At 44.9% G+C, this 15,633-nt stretch overlaps 1 long non-coding RNA gene across 1 annotated transcript in view; it reads left to right on the top strand.

The window, feature by feature from the left end:
- Positions 1-15,633, top strand: part of LOC308470724 — a 169,022-nt gene that overhangs the window by 8,339 nt on the left and 145,050 nt on the right. The window lies entirely within an intron of this gene.

The following is a 15,633-nucleotide window of genomic DNA, read 5'->3' as shown; positions in this document are numbered from 1 at the left end:
AAGGGAGCGCGCGAACCCGCCCCCGTCGCGGGGGAGGGGGGAGCCCCGAAGAGGCCACGTGCGGCAGCACCTGCGCCCGCCCCTCCCCCTACCAACACCCCCCCCCCGCCGCGCTGCGCAGGGAGGGAAAGGCTCGCAGAGCAAGCGCCTCTCCCCCCCCCCCCCCGCTTCGGAACGTCTGTCTGTCCGTCCACCTTCCCCAAAGCCTGAGTTTCCGACAAGTCCCAACAGTCTGCCAGGGGCCAAGCCGTTCGTATGCTTGGGCAACCCGCACCCGGCAATCTAAGCCTGCCCCAGTTGTCTGAGGGCAGGCTGTAGGGAAGGAACGGCACTCTGCACGTGCTCAAGGGTGCTTTCGCCATCCTCTCGCCCTGACACCAGGGGGCTGAACTCTCTGGTGCGCTCGGAGCTCTCCCTTCTCCACCCCAGCTGACTGGCATTCCTCTTCCCCAAAGGCATCTCATCCTTCCCTCCGGAGCCTTCTTCCTTCTGAGCCTTCCCCACCAAACAGCTGCATCCCAAAGGTATCCCTGCACATCAAGCCCATGCGCTTTGCCTCTCTCACCCACAAGTTCCCCCAAACCACCTTAGGGTCACACCACTTTGTAATGCCCCTCTCTGTCTTCGAGGCAGCCAGCAGCACCTCCTAACCTGCAGGATGCTTAGCAGCAGGTAGTGCTTTCCTCTGGATTTTTAAAACTTGGAAGCAGCTCTTCTCACAAGCAGCAGCCTACAGAGCAATGTGGCCAGCTGCACTCGCCCTACAAGTCTCTCCAGCATAACTGTTCCTTGCAAGTTGCTGCCTATCAGTAGTGCCGAACTCCAGGGGAAGGACTTCTGCAATCTTTCATAATATGGTGCCCTGTGCAAGGCCAAAATATAGCACCCTGAAATGGATCTTGTCAATTATGGGTCTTCTTGATTTTGCGCCCCCTCAGCTTGGCACCCTGTGCGGGGGAACCACCCACACTGCCCTAGATCCAGTGCTGCTAACTCCCTGCTTCTTCACACCCATTGGAGCCACACATACACATAATATTTTGCCCCGCCTTCTGCCCTAACTCTAAGATGAGTCCCTTTTCTCTGTTCCCTCCTTGTTGGAGGGGAAGCTGGTGGCAACTAGAGAGGGGATCTTTCTGGGTCATGACATCCCGGTCACAGAATGCCCTCCCCTGTTGTCGCCTGGCAACAACATTGGTTGCCTTTGATTGCCAGGCAAAAACCTTTTTATTCTCCCAAGCTTTTAAAGTTTCTTCCTCAGCATCTCACATCCATCTTTGGATATATGCCTCTTCAAGCTGTCTCCATTTTCAGTTCTCTGCTTTCTGCAGCCACATAAAGCCTGCTGTTAGTTTTACATGGCCCACCCATTGCATAGGTGGTCATCGTCTTGTCTTTTGGAATTGTAGGGTCTCTATACTAACACGGCTTTATTCCATCGGCCTGACTCATCTCTTGCCGCATATTGTGCAGATGCCCATTTTAACTGCATCCTTTTCCGTAACATTCAATCATTGTATCCTATTACTGTAGTAGGGTTTTTTTTTTAAAATCTTTTAATGATATTTCAAACATTGCCCGTTCCTTGGCATGTTGTGTTATTCTTAAGCTGTTCATGTTCCTCTGAGTCTCGATCCAGTTCTCCACTCCATAACATATCACAGGTAATATGCACATATTGAACATTTTTATTTTATTTTTATTTTTCATTATAAAGCTGAGTTTTCCAAAGACCGCCCACATTTGTTTTATTCTCCTATTTATTTCTGCTGTTTGATTTTCTCTTCCCAGCATTATTTTTTCTGGACCTAAATGGATGTCTTCTTCAACTTGCACTATTTTATTTATTTTCTAATTTTATATCATTTTCTTCTTTAAACATGACTTTAGCCTTGGCTAGATTCATCTTTGGCACTACCTTTTAATTTTTATTTAGTTCTTCCAGTATTTCTTGTAGTTCTTGTAGACTTTTGGCTAGTATATATCACCTACTTTTTGTAGATGATTTAGGTATCTTCCAATGATGTTGAGTCCTTTTTCTGACCATTCCAACTTTTAAAACACATTTACCAATGTGAGAGTAAATAGGTCAGATGATGCAGCAGGTATCTTCAACCTTTTCAGACCTAGGACACACTTTTAACCCAAGCATTCATCTGGGACCCATCTCTTAATCTTTCACCATATATTTGCATGGTGGAAGTGCTCCTGTTGTGACCCACCATGGCTCAGGCTGTGACCCTCTTGTGGGTCCCGACACACCAGCTGAACACCAGTGCAATAAAGTATCTTTAAATGCACTTTTAATTTTTGTTGATCATTCTGTTTTTATCTATTGTTGTTTTTATAATGCGGTTTTAGTGTTTGTGGATCTTTAAAACTGTCCTGGAGCCATATCTGAGGAAGGGAAATATATAACTTTTTAACCAAATACAGTGGTACCTCGGGTTACAAGCACTTCGGGTTACAGACTCCGCTAAACCAGAAGTAGTACCTCGGGTTAAGAACTTTACCTCAGGATGAGAACAGAAATCGTGGCACAGCAGCAGCAGGAGGCCCAATAGGCTAAAGTGGTTCCTCAGGTTAAGAACGGATTAAGTTCGTAACCAGAGGTACCACTGTAATTAAGAAAATGCTGGGCATCTACATGAGATTCATTTGCAGGACACATTTGCAAGGCTGAAATAGATCAACAACAGCTACCCAGTACAAAGCACACCTGGGCTGGATTTCATGCCAGATGCATTTTGTAAACCTGAAATAAGATAGTGATTGGGAATATTGGGAAGACAAAGGAGAATGAACATTTACTCTCCACGCAGCTCTCAATCACTAACTAATTGCATGTTTAGGTAGTACATCCTGGATGAGATTAGCGGCATTGGTAGCATACTAATCTTAACAGTAAGACTGTCAGCTGATTGAAGAAAGCTGTCAAACATATAAGTTTCACCAAGCAATCCTACGCTTACCTTATTCAGATCTAGAGATATGCCCCTGTCCTTTGCCCAATCTGTGCAGCTGTGAAGGGGCAGAACACTGCCACAGCCCACCAATCAGGGACTATGCTGGTGATGACAGCCACATGCAACCCATACTCTCCAACATGAAAATAGGGAATGCATCCTAGCCAACACACAGAAGATGCCAGTGAACAACAGGCCCACACCAAGCTCTACAGCAGCACGCACATGCGCACACAACATAGTCCCAAACCATCTGCCCCAGTGACACAGTGAACAATGGCCAATCCCTTGCAGAACAGGATTTGAATCCCCTTGTGCTCCTCACAACAACCATTGTTTTCGGAGCACAACATACACTGGGGAAGGCATGCAACAAAGCACCTTCGTAGTTCCCTGGGGAGACCATACACAACCCTCCGTGGGGCAAGGGCTGAAGATCCATTCAGGGAGAGCTTTTGACAAGCAGCCCCAAAGAGGGGCCAGGACATGCAACAAAGGCAAATACAGACCACCAGTGGCAGCAGCAGCAACACCCCCACTGGCATAGGGCATGGAGCTGCGAAGCAGCAGATAGGAGTTTGAGTTCCTCTGGGAGTTGAGAGCAGAAGGCCCAACCCACCTTTCACATGTCTGGTTAAAAAAAGGAAAGCCGAGCCGGGGACAAAAGAGAGGGATACACAGGGACTCAGCCCCAGAGTGGAACCACAAAACCAGTCCCACTCAGACACAGCAGCAGAAAAGAATTGCAGAAAAGAATCCCATATGTCATAGGACATTTGACTCTCCAACGCTTCCTCCAGTCACAAGGCCCGGTCACAGCTGCCAAGGGTTCAAAAGCTGCAGGAGGCCAAGTTTGTTGATGATATCAAGTTATTCAGGACAGCTAAAACAAAAGGCAATTGCTAATACTGTAACTTCCAAATTGAACGAGCATTAAAATGGCAAATGTGGTTCAGTGTAAGCATGTGTAAAAAGCTGCACACTGGGGCGTAAAAATCCACCACCCCCTTTTTTTTTTTCAATAGGAGGGAAATCGCTTACACCAGGTCTGGGGCAAGTATAAAATTCTGCCATCAATGGGGGCATGGATGTGGACTGAAAGGATACAGAATTTGGCATAAGTGTGCTCCTCCCCCTCTTGTGCCAAACACATCTCTACCCACCAGCCATCTCATCACCATATATACATATTTTTTCCAAACTTTTTTTAAAAAACGAAAATATAACAAATAGCACAATTAAAACAAACTAAAAATTACAGGAGCAGTGACGAAGTAATAATTGCTGCTTCATAGAAAACAGTCGCCATAGAAAGGTCCACGGTGATATTTCACAATGTGGCAAGTACAGAGAACTTTGTACATCAAAGTCCAAGGTGTAAGAAATAAAGTCCCTCCAAATAGGGGTGGACATTGGAAATATGGCATGGCCAAAATTTGACACACACACACACACCCCTCATGCCACCTTCCCAAAACCGGGTAAAGGTGCAATGGCTGGGTCCACCAGGCCTCCCATCTCTTTCCCAAAGCTGGGCAAGCACTATCAAGGCTTTGGGAAGGAGGTGGGAATGGGCCCCCACCCTGGGTCAGTGCCTGGGGAAGGAGGGACCAGTTGCACTGCCCTAAATCCCCCTCTGCAAACAGTGCAGAATTGTTCTCGGTCCTCTGCACCTTTGGAGACATGCCGTTTATGTGTTATTTTCTCTGTGCGGTAGCCAGAGGCCACATATTTTTATACAACAGAAAAAGCTGTAGGTTCTCCACCAGCATATCTTCTCCAGTGGAATGGCTCTGTCAGCAGAGTGTTCTGCAGGCGTATCAAGGGAGTTGTACCGGCATATCTGACATACACGCCACAGTCCAATCCCTGACCAGTTTCTTTCTCGTGTTGCAATTACATTGTTATGCTAGTGAAAACTCCCTGTGCTGCCATAGTTTCCCTGTGCAGGCAAATCTTCATCTTTCAGCACAAGGGGAGTAAGAGTTCACCCCATCCCCCCACTACTTCCCCAGCAGGCTTGAGTCAGGGATAGGATCATGCATAAGTTTCCCAGTAATTCATAGCAAATTTGTTGGTTGAACAAAATTGTGGAGAGAAGCTGAGCAAAAACATCAACACCACAACAGGTATATTATATATCTTATTTCATATCATATTTTTTTTTGCAATTATGTATAATTAATGTTATTATGATTGCAGTGCCCACATGTATCTGTAACTGATGCTGCAATAAAAAACAACAACTAACTGTTTGAAACAACATTGTTAAAGTATGTTTTAATAACTTCTCTTTAAAACCAGCATATGTTGAAATGTTGAACGTTTGATGCATCAGCATGAATAAGGTGCCAGAAGGCAGTGGTCAAGTTGCTGTGGCATTACTATAATGGTTCACAGACTCGTGTCATGACCTCAGCTTAAAATTCCAGCCATGTATCTAATGAATATTCAGTGTTTTAGGCTCAGTTAGATCTAACCATGTCACCACTGGGATGCTGGCAACAGAAGAAGGAGGATGAGTCCTTCATTAGTGCTCAATAATTAGTCTTGCCCATGGTTCTGATGGTGGAATTATCAACCTTACTACAATTACTTAGAAGTGAGGCCTGTTGAATGAATATTTATTGACAATTAATAACAGAGTTTGTTATTTTGAAAGTGCAACAGAGAATTAGGGGCTGCATAGAAGTTAAAAGACAAAAGGCATATGAAGCTGCCTAGCAATGAGTCAGACCATCGATGCTCCACCTAGCTAGGCAATGTCTGTTTCAACTAGCAGCGACTCTCTATGATACCACAAAAGCAAAAGAGGACGTCTTGAGATGCTTATAAATAACTTTAATATCTTTGTCTACATTAGTTCTTTTTGAACCACTAGGCACTGTTCTTCAGGGAAATCTAAAGCTATCACAAACAAAGCGGTTCCTTTCTTTCTCCAATCTCCCAGAGAGTTGGAGAAAACTAGCTCATTTTGTGCCAGTTTCAGAATTTTCCAAAGAGCACACAGAGTCTCAAAATGTGTCAGATGTTTAAAGGGAGAAGTTATTTAGAAGCACCTTGGGACGTTCTCTTCTGCTTCAACGGAATAAAGGTGTCGTCTTCTTTGCTTGTTGGTGGTGACCAATGGGAGCAGATGTCTCCCCTTCCTTCCTTCCTGAAGCCCACATGGGCTACCCAAATCTCCTCAGATCAGAGGGGTGGCCAGTGGGCTGCAAGTGGGGAAAAGAAGAAGGGGAAGTCGCATTGCATGAGTGGAAGTTCATTCCACTAATGGTCAGGCACAATTAGAGGGTGTCTTTCCCAGTCATGTTATCTGAGGTGCCAGGGACTGAACCTTCTGCATGCAAAATGTGTCTTCTACCATTGAACCCATCCTGTAACCCAGGTCACCCTTCAGGATTATGAAGTAATAATACAAGGGGGATAAGTGGGGGAGGAAATTAAAAGACACAAAGGAGAGAAAGGGATCAGGCTGTAAAGGTCTCAGCAAACACACACAGGCATTGAGCAACCAAGCAGTCCTCATGTCAGGCGGCAAGGCATTCTAGATATATGACACTGTATAGGAAAAGGAGTGTTTGACTGAAAATAAAACTGTTGGTTTGGAAATGTAAACTACCAATGGAATGGCAAACATGGGAAGGAGCTTCAAGAGAGATGAAAATGTAACAGTTTTTTTTAAAAAGAAATAATTATAAAAAAGGAAAGGGGGCAAATGAAGAATAATATTTATGTACTTTTAGCCCACCAGCATGGGATACCTCAAATATAAACTCTAACAGTGCAACAATTACTGTAAGAACATTATAACTCTATACAATCCATCAGTAGAACAACTACTACTCCTTACTACAAAAGTCAGTGTCCTAAGAACCAACAGCATTAAAACCCTGGCTAAAGAAGTAAGCTTTTAGCAGGGTCTGAAAACCAGCCAATGTTGGCACTAGATCGATTTCAAAAGGGAGGGTATTCCAAAAGCTGGGGAGCCACTACTAAGAAGGCCCTTTCATGAATTGCAGAGATATGATCCTCACTTAGGACTAACAAGTAGGCACCGCTCTCTAAGGCTCCTCCTCTCCAGCGCCTTTCCCAAGCAGTCACAGATTGTGTCTGTGCACAACCACTCTCTGCTCTGCCCTTTCCATTTCTCTGGAGAGCAGGGAAGAGGGGAGTTGATCACAGCAGGACACTCCCTGGATTCTTCAGCACCCTGCCTCAGCTCTGCCTCTTAGCCCCCTCCCTCTCCAGCCTCCATTCTGCCTCGGGGTCTGAATTGCTTTCTGCCACAGTAATGCTCACTAAACCCTGTTACCTCTTCTGCTTCTGACACCTCCTGCTCTCAGTCTTCTCCTTTTTCTCCCTCTTTGTTGCCCCACCACCAAGCCCCTGGCTCTTAGCCTTCTTCCCCTAGGGGTTCTCCAGTTGGTGATGCTACTGGGTTTTATTGTTGTTTTATTCCTTTCATTTACCTGAGAGCCAGTGTGGTGTAGTGGTTGAGAGTGGTGGACTCATAATCTGGGGAACCGGGTTCGCGTCTCCGCTCCTCCACATGCAGCTGCTGGGTGACCTTGGGCCAGTCACACTTCTCTGAAGTCTCTCAGCCCCACTCACCTCACAGAGTGTTTGTTGTGGGGGAGGAAGGGAAAGGAGAATGTTAGCCGCTTTGAGACTCCTTAAAGGGAGTGAAAGGCGGGATATCAAATCCAACTCTTCTTCTTCTACCTTTTAATAATTATAATTACACAACCAGCCTAGTTCAAATCCTTGAGTTTCATTTATTGTTCCTATTACCAGCCTTGCCTAAGGTCATTGTTTGAACCGTTTGACTGGTAACAAGATCCAGCTCTTAACAAATTTGATAGTTTATTGAATCTGGTTAGAAAGAGTTGACATGGGGGCTGATTAAATTATTCAATGTATTTATGTGTTTCTGTGTGTGTATCACCATCACTGGATATGGTACTTACAAAGTACAGAAGAAGAGTATGTGGATATACCCACAAATTCCAGGAGCAAACTAATCTCTCCTACAAATTTCAGTAAACTTCTCTTCCTTTCTGCTTTAAGAGTTGGAGCAGTGGTGCGAGGAGTATATATTCATTCATTTTCCTCTTTGACCTATGAACTTTTAGAGAAGAGGAAGCAAATTAGGAAAGGATCAAGTTGCTTCTTTTTTTGAAAAAAGAATCATGTGGCACCACCAAGGCGAGCACATTTACTGTGGCATATGCTTTCGTGGGCAAAATGCACACAGTGCCTTTTCTAGGACAAATATCTTAAGTTCTCACCTCCTGCCTTAGCTCAGCTGCTGCTACCAGCTTCTATTACGTAACTCAGTACCTCTCTCACCAACCTAGACTTTTCATGTCTCCTGTGTAACCACCCATAAAGGCTGCCCTATTGCCCTCCGTCAAGCATCTTCCTTCAAACTTGTCTGCTGATCTTAAAACCTGACAATGGTCAGGCAGCTGGTGAAGGGAAAGTTCAGCCTATCTTGCAGATGATCAGTATCTTTCGCTTGTTACTTTGAGCACTGGAAGAACCCACCTGCTGTCTCTTGTCATACAGCTGATTCACAAGTAAATGCTACCTGCAGCCAGTGACTTAACTCTTCACATTTCACAAGGAGCAGCACAGTGGCTTCATCATTAGTATCAACAGAAGCTTTGTTGAGCGATGCTCAATCTAGACCTCCTTGGGGGTGTAGAATAAGCTGTCTATGTGGTTGTCACCCATCTGTCCAGACAGACAATGGACAACTACCCCAGAAGGAGCATGACGTGTCCCCCACCAGAGGTACTACCCCTCTCCCAACACTCCACGCACCCCAAACTGTCTGTAAGCTGCTAAGTAACTGTACTGTTTTAGGGATGGGGACTATAAAGGAGGGATGCGAAATATCTGGCCTTCTAGAAGTTGTTGGGAATCCTCCTGCCATCAGGCCCAGCAAGTGCAGCCAGTTGTCAGGGATGATGGGAGTTGTAATCCACAGGTTCTCCATAAATGTTAGACTCTGCAATGTATTCAAACAGTGCTTATCAACCCAGGCAACCAATCCTTGATAATGGGGGGGGGGGGGAATCCATGGATATCTGTTCCCAGTTGAGAAATGGATTTATTTAATTTTTTGTTTTGCGCCCCGTGCAATAGATTTGTGTACATTTCTCACACTTGCCTGCCTTGTGGGTGCAAGCTTTTTAATTTTATTTTTAAAATATTCATTTATTATTGCATTATATCCCACCTTTCATCCAAGGAGCTCAAGGCAGCCGACATGATCTTCCTCCCACCCATTTTATACTCTCAAGAACCCTGTGCTGTAGGTTATGCTGAGATACAGCAACTAGCCCAATTTGGCCCAGTGAGCTTCATGGCTAATTTGGGAAGGAATTCAACGTTGTGCTATGCCATTAGTTCCAGAAGGGCAAGCGTTTTGGCTGTCTAGAGGGAATGATCCCTCCCTGCACGCTGTTCTGGGGATTCTCCCACCCATTCCCAAACCAATGGGGGGCGGGGCACATGGGAGGAGGAGAAGGAGGAAGTCCCATTGTGCAGGTGGAAGTCCTTGCACTGCGTGGACTCATTAGCTGAATCCTGCCCTTAGTCATCCCCAATCCTAGTCCCTATAATCATTATACCCTATTAGCATCCTCTATTTTGCATGACAAAAGTTGTGGTTGGCAGCACCATTTCCCTCTGAATTAACATTTCCCATTTCCCGATGAGAATATGAGTCTAGCCAATCTACTTTGTTCTGTCTGTGTGGCAGTGTTCGCTTCCCTAAGTTGCCTCAACCAGCAGTGTTAAGAATGCGAAAGGGTGTCAAAGCTACTGATCTTCATAAGCAATCGGCAACAAGACAGTACAGTATCTGAAATCTATGTGTGCAAATACAAAGCAGCATCCGTTCTGTAGGAGAAGTGGGGGAAGACACTGGAAATCAGAAGGTGCCTCACTATTAGCCAGAGCACAGCAGAGAAGGAGCTGCCAGCTGCCACAGGGAGATTGTGCAGGATTGCTAGGCAACCTCATGCTACCATGTGGGGGAAAGTCCTATGCTGAGCTGGTGCCATGATTTTAGGATCTGTGGCCTCCAGCAGAATGTGCTTATCTGGGCCTGACAGACAGAAGGACAAGTGAGAGAGAAAGTGTGTGTGTGTGTGTGTGTGTGTGTGTGTGTGTAAAAAAGGACCTGGTCATGTGAGACTGGGAATGGTAAATAATAATGGGAAAATTGTGAATATGTCAAGAAGACTTGTTAGCAAAATTGGAACATATTGGCTACTTTTCTGCAAAATTAAGATTGCGCACACCTCGATTCGTCATTTCAAAACTTTGTATTCCGTCAGCGTAGTGATTAACTTTCCGACAGTACGAGCTGTTCAACAGTGGAACAGTCTCCCTCAGGAGATTGTGGACTCTCCTTTGTTGGAGGATTTTAAACAGAGGTTAGGTGGCCATCTGTCATGGATCCTTTAGTAAAGATTCCTGCATTGCAGGGGCTTGGACTAGGTCACCATTGGGATCCCCTTCCAACTATGATTCTATGAGTGTTTGTATTGTGTGGCTGATCTTTTATCCTTAACTTAGAAGAGGAATTCTTTGCTGCTGCGGAGAGGGATGGAAATATATATATACATATATATCACACACACACACACACACACACACACACACACACAGACACTTCCAGAATGTGTCAAGAAGAAACACCTCCTACTGAGTTTCTAAAGTTGCGTCTGTACCCTGGGTTGCCACAGTTCTGAAAAAAGCAGGAAGTGGGAGAAGGATCATGAGATAAGCTATAGTTCTAAAATCAAAGAAAGCGTGGTGTGGGACGATCTGTCACTGACAGCAATTCTGAGTTCAGGTTCTGACACAAGCAAGCTGGCTGTCTCTTTCCGTTGGTCCTGGAATATCAATCCTGCAGCTCAGCAGCATGGCAGAGAAGTGCAGCCAACATACACAAGAACTGCAGCAGCCCAGTGATACAGCATAAACAACCCACAACAAGGTCTCAGGTTCCCAGTCCAAGAATTTACAGGGTGCAGCGTCACAGGAGAGCTCTGCTTGAGTTCTAGGAGAGCTGCTAACAGCCATAGAAAAGGACAGCAGACCCATAATCTGACTCGGTGTAATCATCACCATGTGCGCTCAACAGATTCATACCAGTTGCCTGGTTTTACATGGGGTGTCTGGGAGGAGTGGCAGGAGGAAGAGGAGGAGGAGGAGGAGGAGGAAGAAGAAGAAGAAGAAGAAGAGAAGCATCTCATCTTTACACCTTTCAGAGTTACTTTCACGAACTCAGCAGCACCCCAAGTATTTCCATATGTGTCCTGAGAAAATAAAAAAAATCCTTCCAGTAGCACCTTTAAGACCAACTAAGTTAGTTCTTGGTATAGCACCTTTAAGACCAACTAAGTTAGTTCTTGGTATAGCACCTTTAAGACCAACTAAGTTAGTTCTTGGTATAGCACCTTTAAGACCAACTAAGTTAGTTCTTGGTATGCACCTTTAAGACCAACTAAGTTAGTTCTTGGTATGCACCTTTAAGACCAACTAAGTTAGTTCTTGGTATGCACCTTTAAGACCAACTAAGTTAGTTCTTGGTAACTTAGTTGGTCTTAAAGGTGCTACTGGAAGGATTTTTTTTATTTTGACTATGGCAGACCAACACGGCTACCTATCTGTAACTGTCCTGAGAAAGTTAGGATCCTATATGATTGAATCTATGTTTCTCCCTGCTTCCGTTCCTGTGAGTTGTCACACACACAAAAAAACCAGGATGATTTTGGATGCCCTTCATCTCCCTTTTCAATTGTGCAGGAGAACTTCTCCAATAACAGAACTGAGGCTTAGCCTGTACAGAGAGGCTCTATTCTCCTACATGAGTTACAGATGCTACTCGAGGGCTTATGTCGAGTAAGAGCTACTGAGCCAGTTTTGTACTTTTCTTTTAATGCAGTGGACTATTTATTATATTCCTTATTTTATTTCTTAGATGTCTATTCCACCCTTCAACCCAATAGTTTAATGCAAAACACGAAAATATATTTCCGCCCTGGGCTCCTCTGGGGGAGAAAGGTTACGATTACGATTACAATTACGATATCTTTATTGTCATTGTCCCTTGCGGAACAATGAAATTGAAAAACTACATAAAACTACATAAAAACTACATAAAACTACCACAAAACTACATAAAACTACCACAAAACTACATAAAACTACATAAAAACTACATAAAACTACTACAAAAACTACATAAAACATTCAAAAACCTCTAAGAACTCTAAAACCCCATTTTAAAATACACTATACTACAGAGACCCCTTATGCTGCATTTAAAACCAGAATTGCATTAGCGTAGAAACTGTTTCTCAGGCGGCTAGTCCTGGCCTTTATAACCCTATACCTTCTTCCAGAAGGCAGAAGCTGAAAGAGATCATTTCCAGGGTGCGTACTATCATGTGCTATCTCTGCCGCTTTCTTATGGCACCTAGCAGCATAGATTTGATCTAAGGTGGGAAGAGTGCACCCAACTGGGATAGCTGGGATATAAATTTAATGCATAAAAGTATAATGTGGCTTAAACAAGGACCACACCTTTATTACCTGAATTAGAGGGCTGGCCATGAGATAAAGCATATTAAACCTTAAGGAAGACTCCCACAGTGTAGGTAATTCCCTGGGCGGATATAGTGGTACCTCGGTTTACGAACTTAATCTGTTCTGGAAGTCCATTCTTAAACAGAAACCATTCTTAAACCGAGGCACACTTTCCCTAATGAGGCCTCCCACCACTGGTGCCCTTCCACCATTTGGATTCTGTTCTTAGACTGAGGTAAAGTTCGCAAACTGGGACACTACTTCCGGTTTTGCAGAGTTTGTAAACCGAATAGTTCGTAAACAGGGCTGTTCTTAAACCGAAGTACCACTGTATTACCTAACATCAGTATCTGTGGGTGTGGGAGCAATTGCTCCTCAATGCCACACACCCTGTGATGTTAGTGGGGTGCCCATCAAAATTGCTTCCCCTCTGGTTTTCTTAGTGTTCAGTGGGAGACAAAGGCACTCTCCTTCCAGCCTACCACCTCTGAAAAGCTAGTCCACGGAAGCAGAGCCACCTGCCAGTGGTGTGTGGTTATGGGACTATGGGGACTAGGGTAGACCCCTAAATGTCCCCAGTAAATTAGAGTATTAAAATATTAAAGCCTGGCGCCTCCTTCCCAAAGCCTGGGAAACTTCTGCCCGGTTTAGGGAGGTAGGTGTGTTGCTACGCGTGCAACACCCCATCACCCTTGCAAGCTGGCGCCTCTGGCCCTAACTGTTCCCCTACAAATAAATTTCACCACACACCACTGCTACCTGCTTTCCATTGGAATAAAACATGCAGCTGGTCATCCAGAGAGTCACCACCATCATCTGGTGCCTGGATATCTCTGTTGGTTAGAGTGTGGTTCTATAATGCCAAGGTCACAGGTTTGATCCCCGCATGGGACAGCTGCATATTCCTGCATTTCAGGGGGTTGGACCAGATAATCCTCAGAGTCTCTTCCAATTCTATTATTCTACAATTCCCTATGATCTACACCTTTGCTTTCCCTTTCACAGCTGTTGGAAAACCATGTTATCCGAACTCACCATGTCAGCATAATCCTGTGTGAGCAGCAGCACTTTTCTTTACCTCAATCTCTGTTTATCTATTGCAAACTCTCTTTTCCTTTTTATGAGCTGATCAGTTGGATCAAGAAAGTTTATTTCCCTGGCTGCAAAGAGAAAAAAAGCCTCTCTGTACCCCCCCCCCCTTTTCGGTCATGAAGTTTACACTTTATTAACATTGTGTGCCAAACTCTGCCCCTGACACAAGCTGACACAGCTCCCCTTTGACTTTAGCTGAAGCTGCAGCCGCTAAGGCCAGGGCTGAATGCTAATCCTATCCATCTCATTAGCACTCCAGAAAACACAGGGCATCCACAGGCAGTCGCTCACTCACTTTTCCAATGGTGGCAGCAGCATTTTTCCAGCCACAGGCCTCTTATAACCTGAAGAAGAAGAAGAAGAAGAAGAAGAAGAAGAAGAAGAAGAAGAAGTGGGGAGAGGGGGGTACTCTTTCTACTCACATTGCTCCCCAGAGATAGATTTGATAAAACAGCATCAGAATCTTTTTTCACAGGATGCACAGAACAACCAAAGCAATGCCTCTACTGGCCTGACTTCAGCCAGTGTAGAAATATATAAACTTCCATGTGGATGCAAATTACAGATGTTTTCATCCAGCTGGATGAGAAGGAACTGCAGGGTCATAATGAGGCACAGAAGTGGAAGACGGCTTCTTCTTCTCACATATGCAACCTGGTCAAATATAGAGAAGGGGTAAAGGTCAGTGGAGGCAGGTTCAAATGGGGCACAGTCCCACCAGCAAGCTCAGTCACACACACACCGGGCCGTTTGCCTTCTTCCTTACAACCATTCTGTTGTCCCCCAAGTCACTTTGATCTGATTTGAAAATATAAGCCGTATGATGTGTACAGCAATGCACAAATGTGAGTTGAAACGCAGCAGGGGGAAATGACCTCACTGCGTTTTAAGCAGGCAATGTGTCACAGCCTCCGTCTCTGTGCTCTCCTTGTAGAACTCCGCAGAGAGGAAGATGGGAGCAGACAAGAATTAGTTGGCTTCGGCTGATGCCGGCTCTGGCTCTGGCTCCACCTACTGTTGGCCTCCTGCCTTACACCCTGCCAGTGCCAATGGGCACCAGACACAACTGGTAGAGGTCTTTTTTAAAAAATGGCAACAGGATCAAGTGGGATATGGACACCGAATTCTACCCCCTCCTGCACTTCTCAGTCAGATGTTCTAACTACTTTTCACCCTCATTCCCACTATCAGAGCTGAGAAAGTCAATTAGTAGAGCAACAGACTGTAGGGAGGAAAGGGGTGTGTGGGGTGTGTGTGTGTGTGTGTGTGTGTGTGTGTGTCAGAGGAGAGTGGAGTCTTAGCATCCACTTTCCCACATGCTCCTTTTACTGTTAAAATAAGATGCCCGCAACTGCCACTTGTGACTGAATAGGGAGCACATACAAATGAATGGCTCCAGCACATCTGGCTGGGCCCTAAATCTCAGCTCTGTAGAGACTTTAAAATTGTGAGAAGTGCAAATGTGGCTTATTCGCAAAGGAATTAGCATATGATTAGAGAATACATTAACCACTAGAGTCTATGAAGTATTGTAATGGCCTAGAAATCCAAGGTCCCCATTTAAGCCCCTGTCCTTTGGCTACAACAAGGTTATGCATTTTAATTTCCAGACACATTTTCAAAATGTGGCCAGATGGTTCCCTTTAAGCACAAGGAGTGAGGATACATTTTGACCTTTAAAAGTCCCTTCTTGTGGTTACCCACCCATTCTAGTAAAAGCCTTTGCATATGTTCCTACTCTAGTTTTTCAATGCTCCAAGTATATAGCCATAAAACCACAACCTTTCTGACCCATGCAATAAAAATGCATAGCTTCCATATGGGATGGGTTGGAGAAAGACATGCGCCATTTCACATTATTCTACCTCTAGTTATGACTAAACACCCTTCCATTGGATGGGCTCACATGTCCTCCCAGACGCAGGGCCACTTTAAACAACATGGTCTGAATGAATGAGTCTTC

The sequence above is a fragment of the Podarcis pityusensis genome, assembly GCF_964106645.2.
Source record: "Podarcis pityusensis genome assembly, chromosome: 2".
In the NCBI taxonomy this organism is placed as follows: Eukaryota; Metazoa; Chordata; class Lepidosauria; order Squamata; family Lacertidae; genus Podarcis; species Podarcis pityusensis.
The sequence above is the reverse complement of the archived record's forward strand: the minus strand, read 5'-3'. Positions and strand labels throughout refer to the sequence as shown.